The following is a 15136-nucleotide window of genomic DNA, read 5'->3' as shown; positions in this document are numbered from 1 at the left end:
CGCACAGACACACCCCTGGAACCCTGACCTGGGGTATTCTATCTGCTACCCAAGATCCATAAACCTGGAAATCCTGGACGCCCCATCATCTCAGGCATTGGCACCCTGACAGCAGGATTGTCTGGCTATGTAGACTCCCTCCTCAGGCCCTACGCTACCAGCACTCCCAGCTATCTTCAAGACACCACTGCCTTCCTGAGGAAACTACAATCCATCGGTGATCTTCCTGAAAACACCATCCTGGCCACTATGGATGCAGAAGCCCTCTACACCAACATTCCACACAAAGATGGACTACAAGCCGTCAGAAATAGTATCCCGGATAATGTCACGGCAAACCTGGTGGCTGAACTTTGTGACTTTGTCCTCACCCATAACTATTTCACATTTGGGGACAATGTATACCTTCAAATCAGCGGCACTGCTATGGGTACCCGCAGGGCCCCACAGCATGCCAACATTTGTATGGCTGACTTAGAACAATGCTTCCTTAGCTCTCGTCCCCTAATGCCCCTACTCTACTTGCGCTACATTGATGACATCATCATCATCTGGACCCATGGAAAATAAGCCCTTGAGGAATTCCACCGTAATTTCAATAATTTCCATCCCACCATCACCCTCAGCCTGGACCAGTCCACACAAGAGATCCACTTCCTGGACACTGTGGTGCTAATAAGCGATGGTCCCATAAACACCACCCTATACCAGAAACCTACTGACCGCTATTCCTACCTACATGCCTCCAGCTTTCATCCAGACCACACCACACGATCCATTGTCTACAACCAAGCTCTAAGATACAACCACATTTGCTCCAACCCTTCAGACAAACACCCTCAAGATCTCTATCAAGCATTCTTAAAACTACAATACCCACCTGCTGAAGTGAAGAAACAGATTGACAGAGCTAGAAGAGTACCCAAAAGTCACCTACTACAGGACAGGCCCAACAAAGAAAATAACAGAACGCCACTAGCCATCACCTTCAGCCTCCAACTAAAACCTCTCCAACGCATCATCAAGGATCTACAACCTATCCTGAAGGACAACCCATCACTCTCACAGATCTTGGGAGACAGGCCAGTCTTTGCTTACAGACAGCCCCCCAACCTGAAGCAAATACTCACCAGCAACCACACACCACACAACAGAACCACTAACCCAGGAACTATCCTTCCAGCAAAGCCTGTTGCCAACTGTGTCCACATATCTATTCAAGGGACACCATCACAGGGCCTAATCACATCACCCACACTATAAGGCTCGTTCACCTGCACATCTACCAATGTGATATATGCCATCATGTGCCAGCAATGCCCCTCTTCCATGTACATTGGTCAAACTGGACAGTCTCTATGTAAAAGAGTAAATGGACACAAATCAGATGACAGGAATTATAACATTCAAAAACCAGTCGGAGAACACTTCAATCTCTTTGGTCACTTGATTACAGACCTAAAAGTGGCAATTCTTCAACAAAGAAACTTCAGAAACAGTCTCCAAGGAGAGACTACTGAATTGGAATTAATTTGCAAACTGGATACAGTTAACTTGGGCTTGAATAAAGACTGGGACTGGATGGGTCATTACACAAAGTAAAACTATTTCCCCATATTTATTTCCCCTCCCCCAACCCCCACTGTTCCTCAGACGTTCTTGTCAACTGCTGGAAATGGCCCACCTTGATTATCACTGCAAAAGGTTTTTTCCCCCCGCTCTCCTGCTGCTAATAGCACACCTTAAGTGATCACTCTCGTTACAGTGTGTATGGTAACACCCATTGTTTCATGTTCTCTATGTACATAAATCTCCCCACTGTATTTTCCACTGAATGTATCTGATGAAGTGAGCTGTAGCTCACAAAAGCTTATGCTCAAATAAATGTGTTAGTCTCTAAGGTGCCACAAGTACTCCTTTACTTTTAAGGGTGTGGTTACTACTGGCTTAATGGATTGGCTCCAAAAGAACACATTTAGAATATCAAAAGCAATTGCTCAAAGTTACTGTTTTCAATCTCTCTTAGGCCAATTTGTTTGGACTTATAGAGTTAAAATTGAAAATATGATTACCTGAGGTCTCACGAGAGAGTGTAGACTCAGGTAGATAACTTGAAGAATTAGAAAGAGAAATACATTATTTGAAATGAAATCTCTCTTCTTATCCTCTTAAACTTGGGGTTTAGGAGAGTCCTGTCCACACAGTTGGTCAGGGTGTTGCTTACACTTAGAATTCTGCAGCTTTTTGGTGGATTCAGTCAGCCCTCCAGTTGCATGTGGTGATCACAGTTTATATACCCCAATTTCAGGGCTTGTTTGAGGGGGGAACCCTCCGATTCTATTGAGCACATGCTAAGGGAGTGCTCAGACTTCAGCGCTATGTTTCTCTGCTGCTCATAATTGTCACAATTGTCAATGGTCTCACATGATGTGAAGTGTTTTCTTATGGTCTTTACTTCCTAGGTGGATCCTATTATGGGATAAACAGAGATAAATAGCTTTTCTAATTTTAGTTGGGGCAAGAAGGAAACAGTAGATATTAATCTTTCAAGGCATATTTGTCCTATACAGCCCTTACATGCACTTAGAGGTCTAGTGTAAGTGACATTAATTGCAGCCAAAGATTATCATGGGTACAAACCAGAGCACACAAAAATAAACCAGGTTGAGGGTAGCTTCAAAATGAGGGACTACAACTGCAGAGCTGGCAGAAATTAAAGCTAGCAAGGAGGCAATGAAAGCTGGCCAAAAGAAATTTAAAAGACAGCATGAAAGCATCCCAAAAAGCATGTAAAAGCTGATTTTTAAGGCAGAGATCAAATCCAGCCAGTTGGAAATAAAACACTGTTTAAAACAGCAGTTATCAACTATAGAGACTTATACAATCCCTGTTACAAAATGCCCAGAGCAGTCTGCTGAAACATCAGAAAGAAGAGCAAAGGTTTGAGTACTAGAGACAATTAAAGTTTTCCAAGAAATGCAAGAGTCAGAAAACCGTATCCAACTTACAAGGTGCTTACAACATGAATTTTGAAAAAATGCTTGGATGAGAAAATCAGTGGCATACAAACCACTTTGGAAACTAACAACTCAGAAAAGGAACCAGAAATCTCTTTATGTAAAATGAAAATGTTATGAACTTGTTGCACTCTGTTGTCTAATTCTTGGTTAGAGGTTCAGAGTGGAGAGATAAGGCTGCTCTTGCTCAAATAATAATAAGTGTTTCAGCATTGGAACATACAAGTTATACCACCATTGGCACCTGGGAAGATGATAGCTTGTTCAAGTATTGTTCATAGATTTTTAAGGCCAGAGGGGACCAATATGACCATCTAGTCTGAACTCCTGGATAACACAGCTATAGAATTTTATAAAGTGATTCCTGCATCTAGCCTATAACTTTTGGTTGAGCTAGAGCAATACTTTTAAAAAGACATGGAATCTTAATTTACAGACTTTGAGTGAGTGAGAATCCATCACTCCCTAGTTTAGTTGATCTAATGGTTAATTTCCCTCACTGATAAAAATGTGTACCATACTTCTAGTCTGAATTTTCTAGCTTCAGCTTCTAGCCACTGGATCTCATTATGCCATTTTCTACTAGACTGAAGAGCCTTCTATTGTAAAAAAACATTTTCCTATGTATGATCTTACAGGGATTTCTTAATCTTTTTTTTGTTAAGATAAAAAGTTCAAGCCTCTTTAGCCTCTTAAAGTGAGGCAGATTTTCCGTACTTCAACTCATTCTTGTAGCTCTTTTCTAAATCCTTTCTCATTTGTCAACATCAATTACATTGATCTAGCATTAGTTCAAGTGGATGATGGATTTGCTGGAAAAGTTAGCAAGATGATATAAAGAAGAGAGTATTATAAGTCCAAATGGTACAATTAATGTGTGTATATTGAATTTAATATTGGCTACGCTAGGTCACATCCAGATTGCTATTCTGTCTTCTTTGTTCTCCATGTAGTTAAAAAAAGGTGGTAATAGCAATGCAACTAACAAGAAAAAAGCAAAGCATTTTTTTTCCTTTTCATATAAAAACACAATGTAAGAGATAATGATAAGCTTCTTGATTATCCAAGGTTACCCCCTCTTAGGCTGGGCACCCAAAAATTTAAGGAAGCAAACTCATTAGTCGCTTTTGAAAATCTTGTTTTATATGAGGTGGATTACCCGCTAAAAGTCAGTGGGAGATACAGGTGCTCATTATCTCTTAGCATCAAGCCATTTATGTGATGGAGTATACAAATCCAGACTGGGCAACACGGGGTTAATGAGCTAATGTGGGCTCAGTTGGCCCCACCACATCTCACATGTGAAAGATGTCAAAATTGGAGGGAGGAGCTTAAATGGGAAAAATCCATTGAGGAGCGCAGACCTTCGGTCCTGGAGAGAGGGCCAGCTGAAGGCAGGAGCTCCTTGAAAGACTGCTGCCTGACAGCCCCTACCTGAAGGGCGGGCTCAGTGCTGACTTACCTTGAGAGGAGACTATTCCTCTCTATTTAGTTGTCAGCCACAGCCCGACAAGGCTCACTGAAGGAAGAGAGCCTTAACCCAACTTTGGGATGATTCCTTTTTCTTAATTCCCCTTGTGACTATCACAGAAAGGGCAGACTATCCAGAGTGCTAAGCGTCTTAGGACTGGAGCTGGAGAGGGAAAATGACCCAGCTATACCAGAGCTATACCAGAGCCCAAGTGAGTGCTATGGCCCTAGCCAGAGATTAGGGGGTGTCCTGGGGTAAGAATTTTGGCAACTGTGTATTGTACTACATTTTGAAGAAGACGTTTACATGTTAGTTTAAAAGCTGGTTGTTCTTTTGGTAGATAAGATTTCAGAAGTAACGTATGTTTTGTTAAGATGTGATGTTATGATGAATAAGCAAAATGTTCCATAGTGCTCAGAGCTAAACAAACAGATCTTCCTTCTGGAGGTGGACATCTATGTCATATTTCCAAATTCACCATGTTCTATCTTTATTCACTGTGGTCTACTGGTAGGGATCTCCCCTAAGGGCCAACCGTAGGTGTTTGGCAACTCAGGGAAGAAAAAGTTTGACACTCACCTCCTGCTGAGAGGACTGGCCAAGTGCCCCCACAGGACCTCCCCTACTGCAAAAGAGGGACCAGGTAGTGATGTGGCTCTCCCACAGATTCTGATTTGGTTTCCATGATGACTTCCCTGATCACCCACTTCTAAGGCTAGCCTTGTCATCTGCAGCATATTGATGGAGAAAATGGTGCTTGGATTTGATTGCAATTCCTTTTCTGTAACATGTGTGACTTATTTTGTGAAGTTACTGGGGTGTTGCCAGTATGTTACATCACTCAGGATCAGGCCAAAGTTATTAACTAAAAAAGCTGTGTGTTTGGTATGGGCCCAATACTGAAGTCTTTACGCAAAGAAAAGTCCCATTAATGTCAACTGGACCACCCCATGCCATAGGGAACTTTGTGTTAAACAGTACAGAGCACTGTAAGTATAAGGAAGTGTATAAAAATAAATATGGGAGTAACAGGGGTTTACGCTAACATGCACTTCGTTACATCTCACCCCTAGTGACTGATGAGCTGCCCCAGAACAATATACCATATCCACTATTTTTGTCCACCAGTATAGCAGACACGCATATCTCGGCTCCCCAAGTTAGATACAGCTTTTCTACAAATGATGGTGGAAGTGTCAAGTAGTACAATAGTAAAGGTAATATATGTGCAAATACCACGTAATCATTTTTATTTCATTGGCTTGGCATTTTCCAATGAAAAAACGTTCTGTCAAGAAAATTTCAAGTTGCTCTCATTAACAATAATCCCAGTTTAAACTTTGCATTTACTATTTAAGGCCCTATATTGCTGACCTTGATATCAAAGACAAAATTTTATTGACTTCAAAGAGATCAAAATTTGGGGCCCCAATCTGAAATGAAGGTACTTAGCCTTACTCCTTAGAAAAATTGTTGTACTAGCTGTTTCTCCTTATCTTCCAAGGATAAGGTCTATCCTCTCAGGTATATCCCTTAGGCTTTTACTGATTTTCTGGTTGAATCTGTTTTCCGCCTTACAACATTCCCCTCCCCAGCCCCCCCCCCCCCCCCCCCCCAAACATTGGTTTGTTGTTATCCCATGCTGTGTTATGGCTAATTTAGATTTTAAACTCCCTGTGGCAGCAACACTTTTTCTTATTTATTTATTGATCTGTAAAGTACCACAGATGCTGATGACACTGTCTAAATAATTATCTGATTCTCCAAATTCTGTGTTATCTGAAATTCTTTTGTTCCTCTAAACCTAGAAGTCATAAAGAATCTGAAAAGGTTTTGGATGTTTCAGAGATATTTGAATAACCAGAATGTACTTGTAGATGAAGTTCAGCTAAGATTCTCTTTTTCCTCATGGTTTATTTTTTTTTAAATGCAGCAATATAATAAAGGAGGAAGCCGGCAGAGTCAAAATCTAACATGTACCCCAGATCTGGTCTTCAATATCTCTAGAAACTGAAGACTTCTCTCCACTGGAAAGTACAACATAGGCAGTTGCAGTGTAAGCTTCCTCATATTGCCCACAAATTTCTTAGCCATGTCCTAGAAGGACCTACTTTCTAGGAGTGAGAAGGTAGTTTAGTCTCTGTTATTCAGTTCTTTGCTTCTTTACTAATATTGACAAAAATGTCAATTGTTCAAAAACGTGGTGAGGGATATTTTTGGTGTGGACACTTTTCAATAAGCAATTCAACTGGGAATATCAAATCATTTCAAACTAGCCATCAAAGAAAACCAGGTCAGTTAGCAACCTGAGGTGGAGATAATACACAGTTAATGTAAAATGGGAAAAGATCGGGATGTGGGTCTTGGTAGCATGCATAAATGTTAAATTCTTCCCTTAAGGAATATGACTATTATTCCTCTGTGCTTGTGATCAGTGTCAAATTAACCTTCCCCTGAGGGTCTCCCGTCATGTAATGAACTGATTTCTGCGCATTTGCCAGTGCAGCAGAACAAAGCAAATTTCTGTGGTGACTGTATCCCCTCTGCCTTACTACTTTCCAAGTGATTATTTCAAAATAAGATAAAAACTCAAGCCATTTATGATGAAGCCTAATAGATAAAAGTATGAAAAATGTCTTGAAGTAGTGTAGCATAGAGTAATATGCAGAACTATTCAGACCACCTGCTTTATTTTATGTAGGAGTATAGGAAAGCCTCAAGTTGTTAGATTCACTATCTACTTTACATTACGATTGATTCCATCTATTGTTGTCTCTTTAAAATTATTGTCTTTTATTAAGGCCAAAAAGCCATTCATTTTTAAAGATGGATTGCAAGAATTTTTTGATTTACCTCTGCTGGCAAAATTAGATATTTTTGTAGGGAAAAAATAATTAGATCTGTTATTCACTATATTTGATTTGCAACTCACTATTTGGAACTGCAGAGCATAATCCAAATAGGGATACCAGAAAAATAATGTGATTATAACAGGAGAGTTTGATCCATTGTAAAATATAATTTAAAAATGGACCTTTTGAATTTGAGTGACAAAATTATTCCCCCTTTGGGAAGAGAGAAAGATAATTTGACTGCACACAAGGGAATAAAGATTGGAGGGTAGCATTGGAGGGTTTCTCACTGAATATAACTAGAAACTGAGACTCAGACTGGAATTTGCTTTTCAAAGTCTTATATACACTGACACAGAGCCCATTCTCCTTTGAGTAGTGTCATTATGGGTGCATCACATCAGCATGTGCCCGTGCCTGTGCACTCTTGATTGGAGATTGGGTCTATGCTTATGCCCTAGATATCCTTGAGCTCCTGGATGAATGTATATGGGGGTAATGTGGGACTCACCAACACTCCAATTCCTTCTCAACTGCCTGTGGCTTGAGACAGCATGATGTGGTGTCTGTCAGCTGGCCATGAGGCTTGTTACCTCTCTCTATTTTTTTTCTTTTGGTATTTTCTTTTATTTTTCTATTAGCACAGTTTGTGCTGGTGGGGTTTCCTCTTCCCTTTTTCATTTGCCCAATGTGGGCCATTTTATTTCCTTGAGCCTTCATCTGCAGCCTCAAGTGCGAGTTTTGCCCAACCCCCAGGCTTCAAACCCTGCCAGACCTGCCATAGGTATTTTCCCCACAGTGGAAATTCCCCACAGTGGAAATGGAGATTCAAGCTGCCGCTACTGCATGGCAGAGATTCACATGCTCTCCAAATATAAGATCTGCTCAGGACTTAAAAGCAGATGTAAGAAAGTAGGGGAGGACAGACCAAGGCTCCTGTTGATGAGGACCTTGTGGGGTCTGAGTCACCCCACCATACCTCAGATTTGGTTGCTCAGAGAGCCCTGGCAAGTATCTCTCCTGTAGCAGTAAGCATAAACCCTGGGGGCCCTTTAGAACCATGCAGACTCTCAAAGAAGAAAAAGACCCAATTATCCAAAATGGGACAAAGTCATCCTCTCATTCTAGGTCTCAGGAAATCTCAAGTCCCAGTACGGCTACCACTGAGCTTCTCATCCCATTATGGTACAGAAGATCACACCGTGTACTGAGAAGCCAACTGCTGGAGCCTTTCCCCACCAGAGGATAGGACTCCACGGCTACCCTGCTGCTGGAGCCTTTCCCCATGGCAGGTGTGGACTCCAGAAGCTCCCTGCTGGTGGAGGCTTTCCCTGCCACAGAGAAAGACTCCAACAGTGGGGAAAGGGTTTGGCAGAGCCTGCCAGAGCCTTTCACTGACATGTATATCTGCATCGCTTGCTTTTCACTGCCACGCATAGCTATGCATACCTTACATGCTGCCAAAAGTGGTGTGTTGTATAGATGCAGTCTTGGGGATGACCTTGGGTTGGACCTTGTGGGGTGGGGGGCTGTGTTCCTGTGCGTGGGCTGGGGTTGGGCAGCTGCATGTGCAAGTGGATTCTGAGGAGCCTGTGCATGTTTGTGTATTTGCAGGATTTTGGGAGCAGTATGCAAGAGAGAGCTTTTGTGAGTGGGAGGCAGGAGTGTGTATCTGGGGACAATTGTAGCCTCATTGTGCTAGACACTTATAGATGGTAAGAAGAAACAATCCCTGCCCTGATGAGCTTATTAACTACTTTAAGAAAAGACCCAAGGGGGGGGGGGGAAAGCTGTAGGAAATTACATATCAGACAAAACAAAAAATACCTCAAGACTATGTTAAAATATTGTTATAATTGCAGTCAAGCCCCCAAAAGTTAGAAAATGTCAGATTTACAACTGCCTAATCAATTAATTCTGCCCCTTCATGCATATGCATGATAAAATCTTTGGTGACAAGATAACATACTGTTTTTTCAAAGTCTGGGCATGTTGGGAGGTCTTTGTTTTTTTAAAGGAAATACTAAATTGAAGCTGGTCAGTGGTTTGGAATGTTAGAATAAGTCCTGGGGAAAATGCATTAGTGGGCAGAAGACAAGTGAATCAGTCAAAGGTTCATGATGAATTCATTTATCATGAGCCAATGCAGTGTCAGTTATCATATGGATATTACCTCCACATATGTGATCCTTTATATTTAATCAAGTCAGAGAAGTAAACCAAACTTTAGTTACCAAAAACAAAAATGATCTACTATAAACTATGGGCACATTTTTCTCAAGCATTCAGAGATGTAAATAGTATATGTCAATATCATAATGTTAATCTATTTTCACATTTGGATAGTCCACCAGCAAAAAAAAAATATGATTACTTTAAGACACCAACAACTGTCAACAGTACATTTTACAGCTTGTCTTTGACATTATACATGTGTTATTTTGCATGCCTTTTAAGTAATACAGTATTTTTCTCTGGCATTTTTACATCCCTAAAGTCTCCTGATTATTTCTTCCCCTCTCCTGCCATTATGTAGTTATATCCAGCTGCAAAGACAGGTGAGAAACTTCCTCTGTAGCAGACTGTAGTGCTTGTCTCAGCTAGTAATACCTTTCCCCCTGCCACCCTCTAGACACTGAAAACATCCCTCTCTTTGCAGCTAGAACCTGCTCAGTCTGAGTAGCTCTAATTCTCTTTTCTGCTTAGGCTATGCATATCTACAGTTCTGCCAGTTCATTGCTGGTATCACAAGGGTAACCACCACAAAAGGGCAATTGTTATGCTTCAGCACCTTTTTGCATAAATATGTATCACAAAATCTAATTTGGTGATATCTATAGTTTTAAGATGTCAGTTACCATAAGTAACAATGTGTTTAGATTTGGTCAAATGCATGCATGCTATATACACAGACCCAGGTGACAAAGTTTACATGAACAAGCTAAAATGGAATATTTTGAATATTCTGTGCTGAATATTTCCTTCTTTACATTTCAGTTTCACCTAAGACATTCTAGGACAAATCTTCCCAGTGCTGCGAAAGGTCTTGTCTCTGTTCGTATCAGCATTTAGACATTGAATAAACGGCTTTGGACTCCAGTTCCATGTCCCTACACTCCTTCAGGGCAAGCATATCGGATCTGCAAAAATATACCAGACAGTAAAACATGCGCTTTAGATGTCTTGGTAGATCAGGTGACATAACCATATATTTTCCTTTTAAAGCCTGTAAGGAGATTTATGTAAGATACATGGTGTAACTAACCAGAAGAAATGAGGATCATTTTGTCAAATCTAAAAGATGAAAAATATCATGTAGATCAGTTGTTCTACATGACAGTTGTCAGGGCTCTCTGAAGTTATTTGTGATCATCTTTAGATTTTGAAAACCAATCACTAGAATGGGGTGTGAAGATGTGCGAAGAATATTTATATAATAACTTCACTGATTAGATTCCAAACACTTATAGGATGTCCCTAGTTCTTGGCAGAAGATTGAAACCTGAAAAGAAATCTCATTGGGTAGAGCATCACTTAAGTAAACAGTAAGCGAAAGCTTTAAGTAAAGCTTCCTAAGGCAGTTTGGTGTGTTTTGTGGTGGCTTGTCTCTGCGTGGTTACTGGCTTTAATGTCAGATGAGAAGGGCCTGATCCAAGCTCCCATTGAAGTCAATGGAACCTTTCCCACCCACTTCAGTGAAAGTTGGTTTCTCTTTCTGTATGTCTCCCACTAAAGGGACAAGCAGGCGGTACACCTCAGTACTAACACTTCTGTGAGGCTGTATCAGTTTCTACAGAGTTTAAAAACTTTTATTTGTGTCACGTTTGTGGATTTCCAATGAAGTTTGAATACAGTACAGTCATGTTCCCCTCCCACTGTTTGCCCGGGCTGTCCAACAACCCAGTACTATTAGGCAATATAGAGATATATTGTATTAGCAATACCCAGTATTGCTAATCCCAAACTATTACAAATCGTGAGTCAGGATTCCCAGAATCATGGGATAAATAAATATTGGGCTCCTTCTATTTGTCTACTGCTTTCTGACTCTTTAGGCTGCACTTGGGTTACATTTTCAAGCTTTTCTCCACAAACATGATAGCAAGAAATTTACTTTAAAACAAACAAACAAACAAAAAAACAAAGTTGAGATTCGTATGTAACAGTTTGTCTTCAAAAATTAGCATTTTAAGTAAAACTAGTCAAATAGTGTGAGGCACAAGTTGGCAACACTGTCAATCATGTATCAACACACTATATATCGCAGGGGGAGAAAAGGAGACCAGGGAAAACACTGTCTCCAAATCAAGAGTCTCACTAATTTATAACAAATGCTCCAAGTGCCAATAGATACCGTATTGACTATGTGGAGAAAAGGGAACAAGTTATTTCCATAAATTATAAGAAAAGAGAAAATGCTAAAATGCTGTATTGACGTATGCAGTTTTATACAACATGTAGAAAAAAAATGTGTAAACCACAGTATTTCCTTCCCATGCCCCCAGAAGGGAGGATTGGGAATGACTGGATCCTCCTTATCCATCCTCCAACTTTCTGTGGAGGTCCCATAGGACTCTGTCCTTGATCCCTTCTCTTCCCCGTGTGTGGACAGTCTCATTCACAAACATGACTTCAGCTATCATCTCCATACTGATGATGCATAGATCTACCTCTGCACACCAGACCAGCCTCTTCCTGTGCAAACTAGAATTATAGGCTATCTTTCTGACATCTTTTCATAGATGTCCAGCCACAGGCTTCAGACCAATATGTCCAAAACAGAACTTTTAATCTTCCCCCTCCCTTCTTGTATCAGTTATTGTAGACAAAACCGCCAACCTCCCTGTCACTCAGTCCTGTAACCTGTGCATTGTCTTTGACTTGGTCCTTTTTCTAGATCTGCACATCCAGGCAATGCCTAAATATTGCTATTCTTTTTCTTGTACAACATCTCTAAAATCCAGCCTTTCCTTTATGCCCACACAACTAAAACTCTTATCTAGGTCCCAGTTATTTCATGCCTTGGCAGCCAACCTCCTCCTCTCTGGCCAGAACAAATACCATCTTGCCCCATTTATATCCATTAAAAATGCTACTGCAAAGTTCATTTTCCTGGTTTGCCATCCCTGTCTTTGTATCCCTCCATTGACTCCTCATTCACCACCACATCAGAAAGCTACTTGTTTTCACTTTTAAGGCCTTTGACACCTTATTAACTCTTATGGTATTGAGATATAAATTCCTGTCCTCCATTCTGCAAATGATGCCTATCTTGATTTCCCATTTATAAATTTTTCCAGCAAGCACCTTCATTCTTTCTCCATACTGTTCCTTATGTATAGGAGGAACTCCCCATAAAAATCTGTAAAGCCATCATATTCTTCTCTTTCAAGTCCCTCCTTAAAACCCTCCTGTGCCATGATACCTACAAAAAATCTTGACAGTGGTTAGGCAACTAGTGTGCTGAGACCTCTGATTGCCATATTCTCATTGTAATTTTTTACTCCTATGGCTCTTTGTTGTGTCTATCCCTAGTCTCATATTTAGATCATAAGCTCTTTAGGACAGGAACTACCTCTTTGTTATGCATTTGTATGGTGCCTAGCACAATGGCATTGGGGCTTCGAGGTGCTATCACAATACAAATAATGATTAATAGACAAATACAGACATGTTTTCTTTAATTTTGGGTGTAATGGTAGTGTTTGTTTATCTTATATGCTAGGAACTAGGGGTGGGGTTTGACATTGGAAATGGAAATTACCTAACCAATCATTGATATGGCTTGTGACAGGATCGTGATCCCTGCTTCCAGCTATTAAGACTCTTCACAGAGACATCCTGTGGACCTTACTGGCCACTTCTGCTTTTTGGCAAGTACTTCATAGTTTCAGCGGTAGAACTACTGTCAGTCTATGTACAGGCAGGTCTCAAATCTACATTGCGTGGAGCTTCAGCTTATATACTACTGTTTCTCACATCATCTGGATATGAATGGCAGGATTCTATCAAGTAGTTTTGGATTGAGTCTCAAAGATCACCAGATTGAGTCTCTATGATCCACTATGTAATGATGTGTCATTCTAAGGCCACCATATGGCAATGTGAGAACTCCTGCCTGTTGGGAGTTAGTCTAGTTCATGAGTGTTAAGAATCCCAAACTGTGGCACATACTGGTGAAGCTCTACTAATAAAAGAACATTAACCCCAGGCCTTTACATGTCCCTTGATTAACTACCACAGAATACTACACTATGTGGCTCTAGGCACCCCATCTGCATAATTTCTGCTACATTTTTGATTTGCATATTGGATGATAGCATTTAACAATACAGCTTAGATATTAGAGTCTGAATACTCGGGTACACCATGTATGAAAAGTTGTAATGAGATTTGGTTGTGGAAAGCAAAATATATCAATGAGTGGAGATTGTCCCTCAGTAATTGAGAATTAGGAAGGTTGTCCATTTAGAAAATACAATCCATGAGAAAAGTATTTCAGTTACTTTCCTGACTGCGCTTCTCATCGGCACTCCAGCTCATCCCTCTCGGTATTCCCGATGTCCGGTGATGTGTTCTGTGTAGATGTCCCTCGATCACCTGATGGTGTGAGACACCATGGGTTGCCACATCAGCCTAACATAGCTTTGACCGATTCTGCATTCTTTCAGCACTCACTCATTACTGGGGTCTCATGCGCCTAAGGCTCCAACGATCAGTGCGTGTGTCTGGACCTGGTAACCCTTAGCTCTCAAGGTTTCAGCCAGAGGGGCATATTTCTCTACCTTTCGAGCTCGGGTATCATGGAAGCCTGGGATCCTGTTCTCGAATGGCACTGTGACGTCCACCATGATGATCTTCTTCCAGTCCTCGTTGGCTGATGACAATGTCCGGTCGCAGCTGGCTGTCGGTTCTGGGGATGGCAAAGTTTACGGCAACCTTTCCCATGGGTGGTGGGATGGCTGTCACCAGGCAATCTTGGATGGTGTTCTGTCACAGTTGCCAAGCTCTCGATTGGGGCTTACAGCTACACAGGACGTGGGGTAGCATCTCATTGGCGTAGTCGCACTTCCTGCATCACTGGTCCTGATTCCCTTGGCAGATGGCTCTGTTCAGTGGGATGCAGTTGAGCCGAGCCCTATGGATGAACCTCCAGTTGGCAAATTGGGTGAAGCTGCCAGTGGGGAAGAAGTGGTTGCTGGCATCCCACTTGCATGCACCTCAAACACCTTACCCTGGTCTGGCTTCTGTTTTAGGTTTTTTTCACATATTGGCAGTGGATGGGATCCTTCAGGGTCCTCTCCAGCATTGTTCTAGCTCTCAGAGTAATGATAGTGTGATCTGTATTCTTCACCTGTCGCACCAGGACTCTCAGCTCGTGGCATTCCTGGTACTACGTCCAATGGCAGCCGATACTCTTCTCCAGTTGTCACGTAGCACTGCGGGCACGAGTCCATAGTGAAGCAAAGTCTCCCATGTCTCTTCCAAATTCACCTTCCAGTGAGCTGCTCAGGTAGGTGGCGACATCTTGGTTGGAGGGGGTCCTGGTGATTTACATCTTGACAGCATCCTGTAGAGCACTCTCCGCGATGTTCCTCACCATGGCATCCAGGCATGTCAGAAGGTGTGAGCGATCACGGCAACCTTGCACAGATCACCCATTCAAGGGACACTGGTACCACCCTGCCTATGCAAGATGTGCACCAGTTCACTGCTGGCCCTCTGGGGAAGAAACATCCACTTCTTCACCAGCTGCGAGATGGTGTTGTCTGCCTTATTCAGAGGCACCTTTGCCA

The sequence above is a fragment of the Caretta caretta genome, chromosome 2 (genome assembly GCF_965140235.1).
Source record: "Caretta caretta isolate rCarCar2 chromosome 2, rCarCar1.hap1, whole genome shotgun sequence".
Taxonomy (NCBI): Eukaryota; Metazoa; Chordata; order Testudines; family Cheloniidae; genus Caretta; species Caretta caretta.
This window is presented reverse-complemented; position numbering follows the sequence as displayed.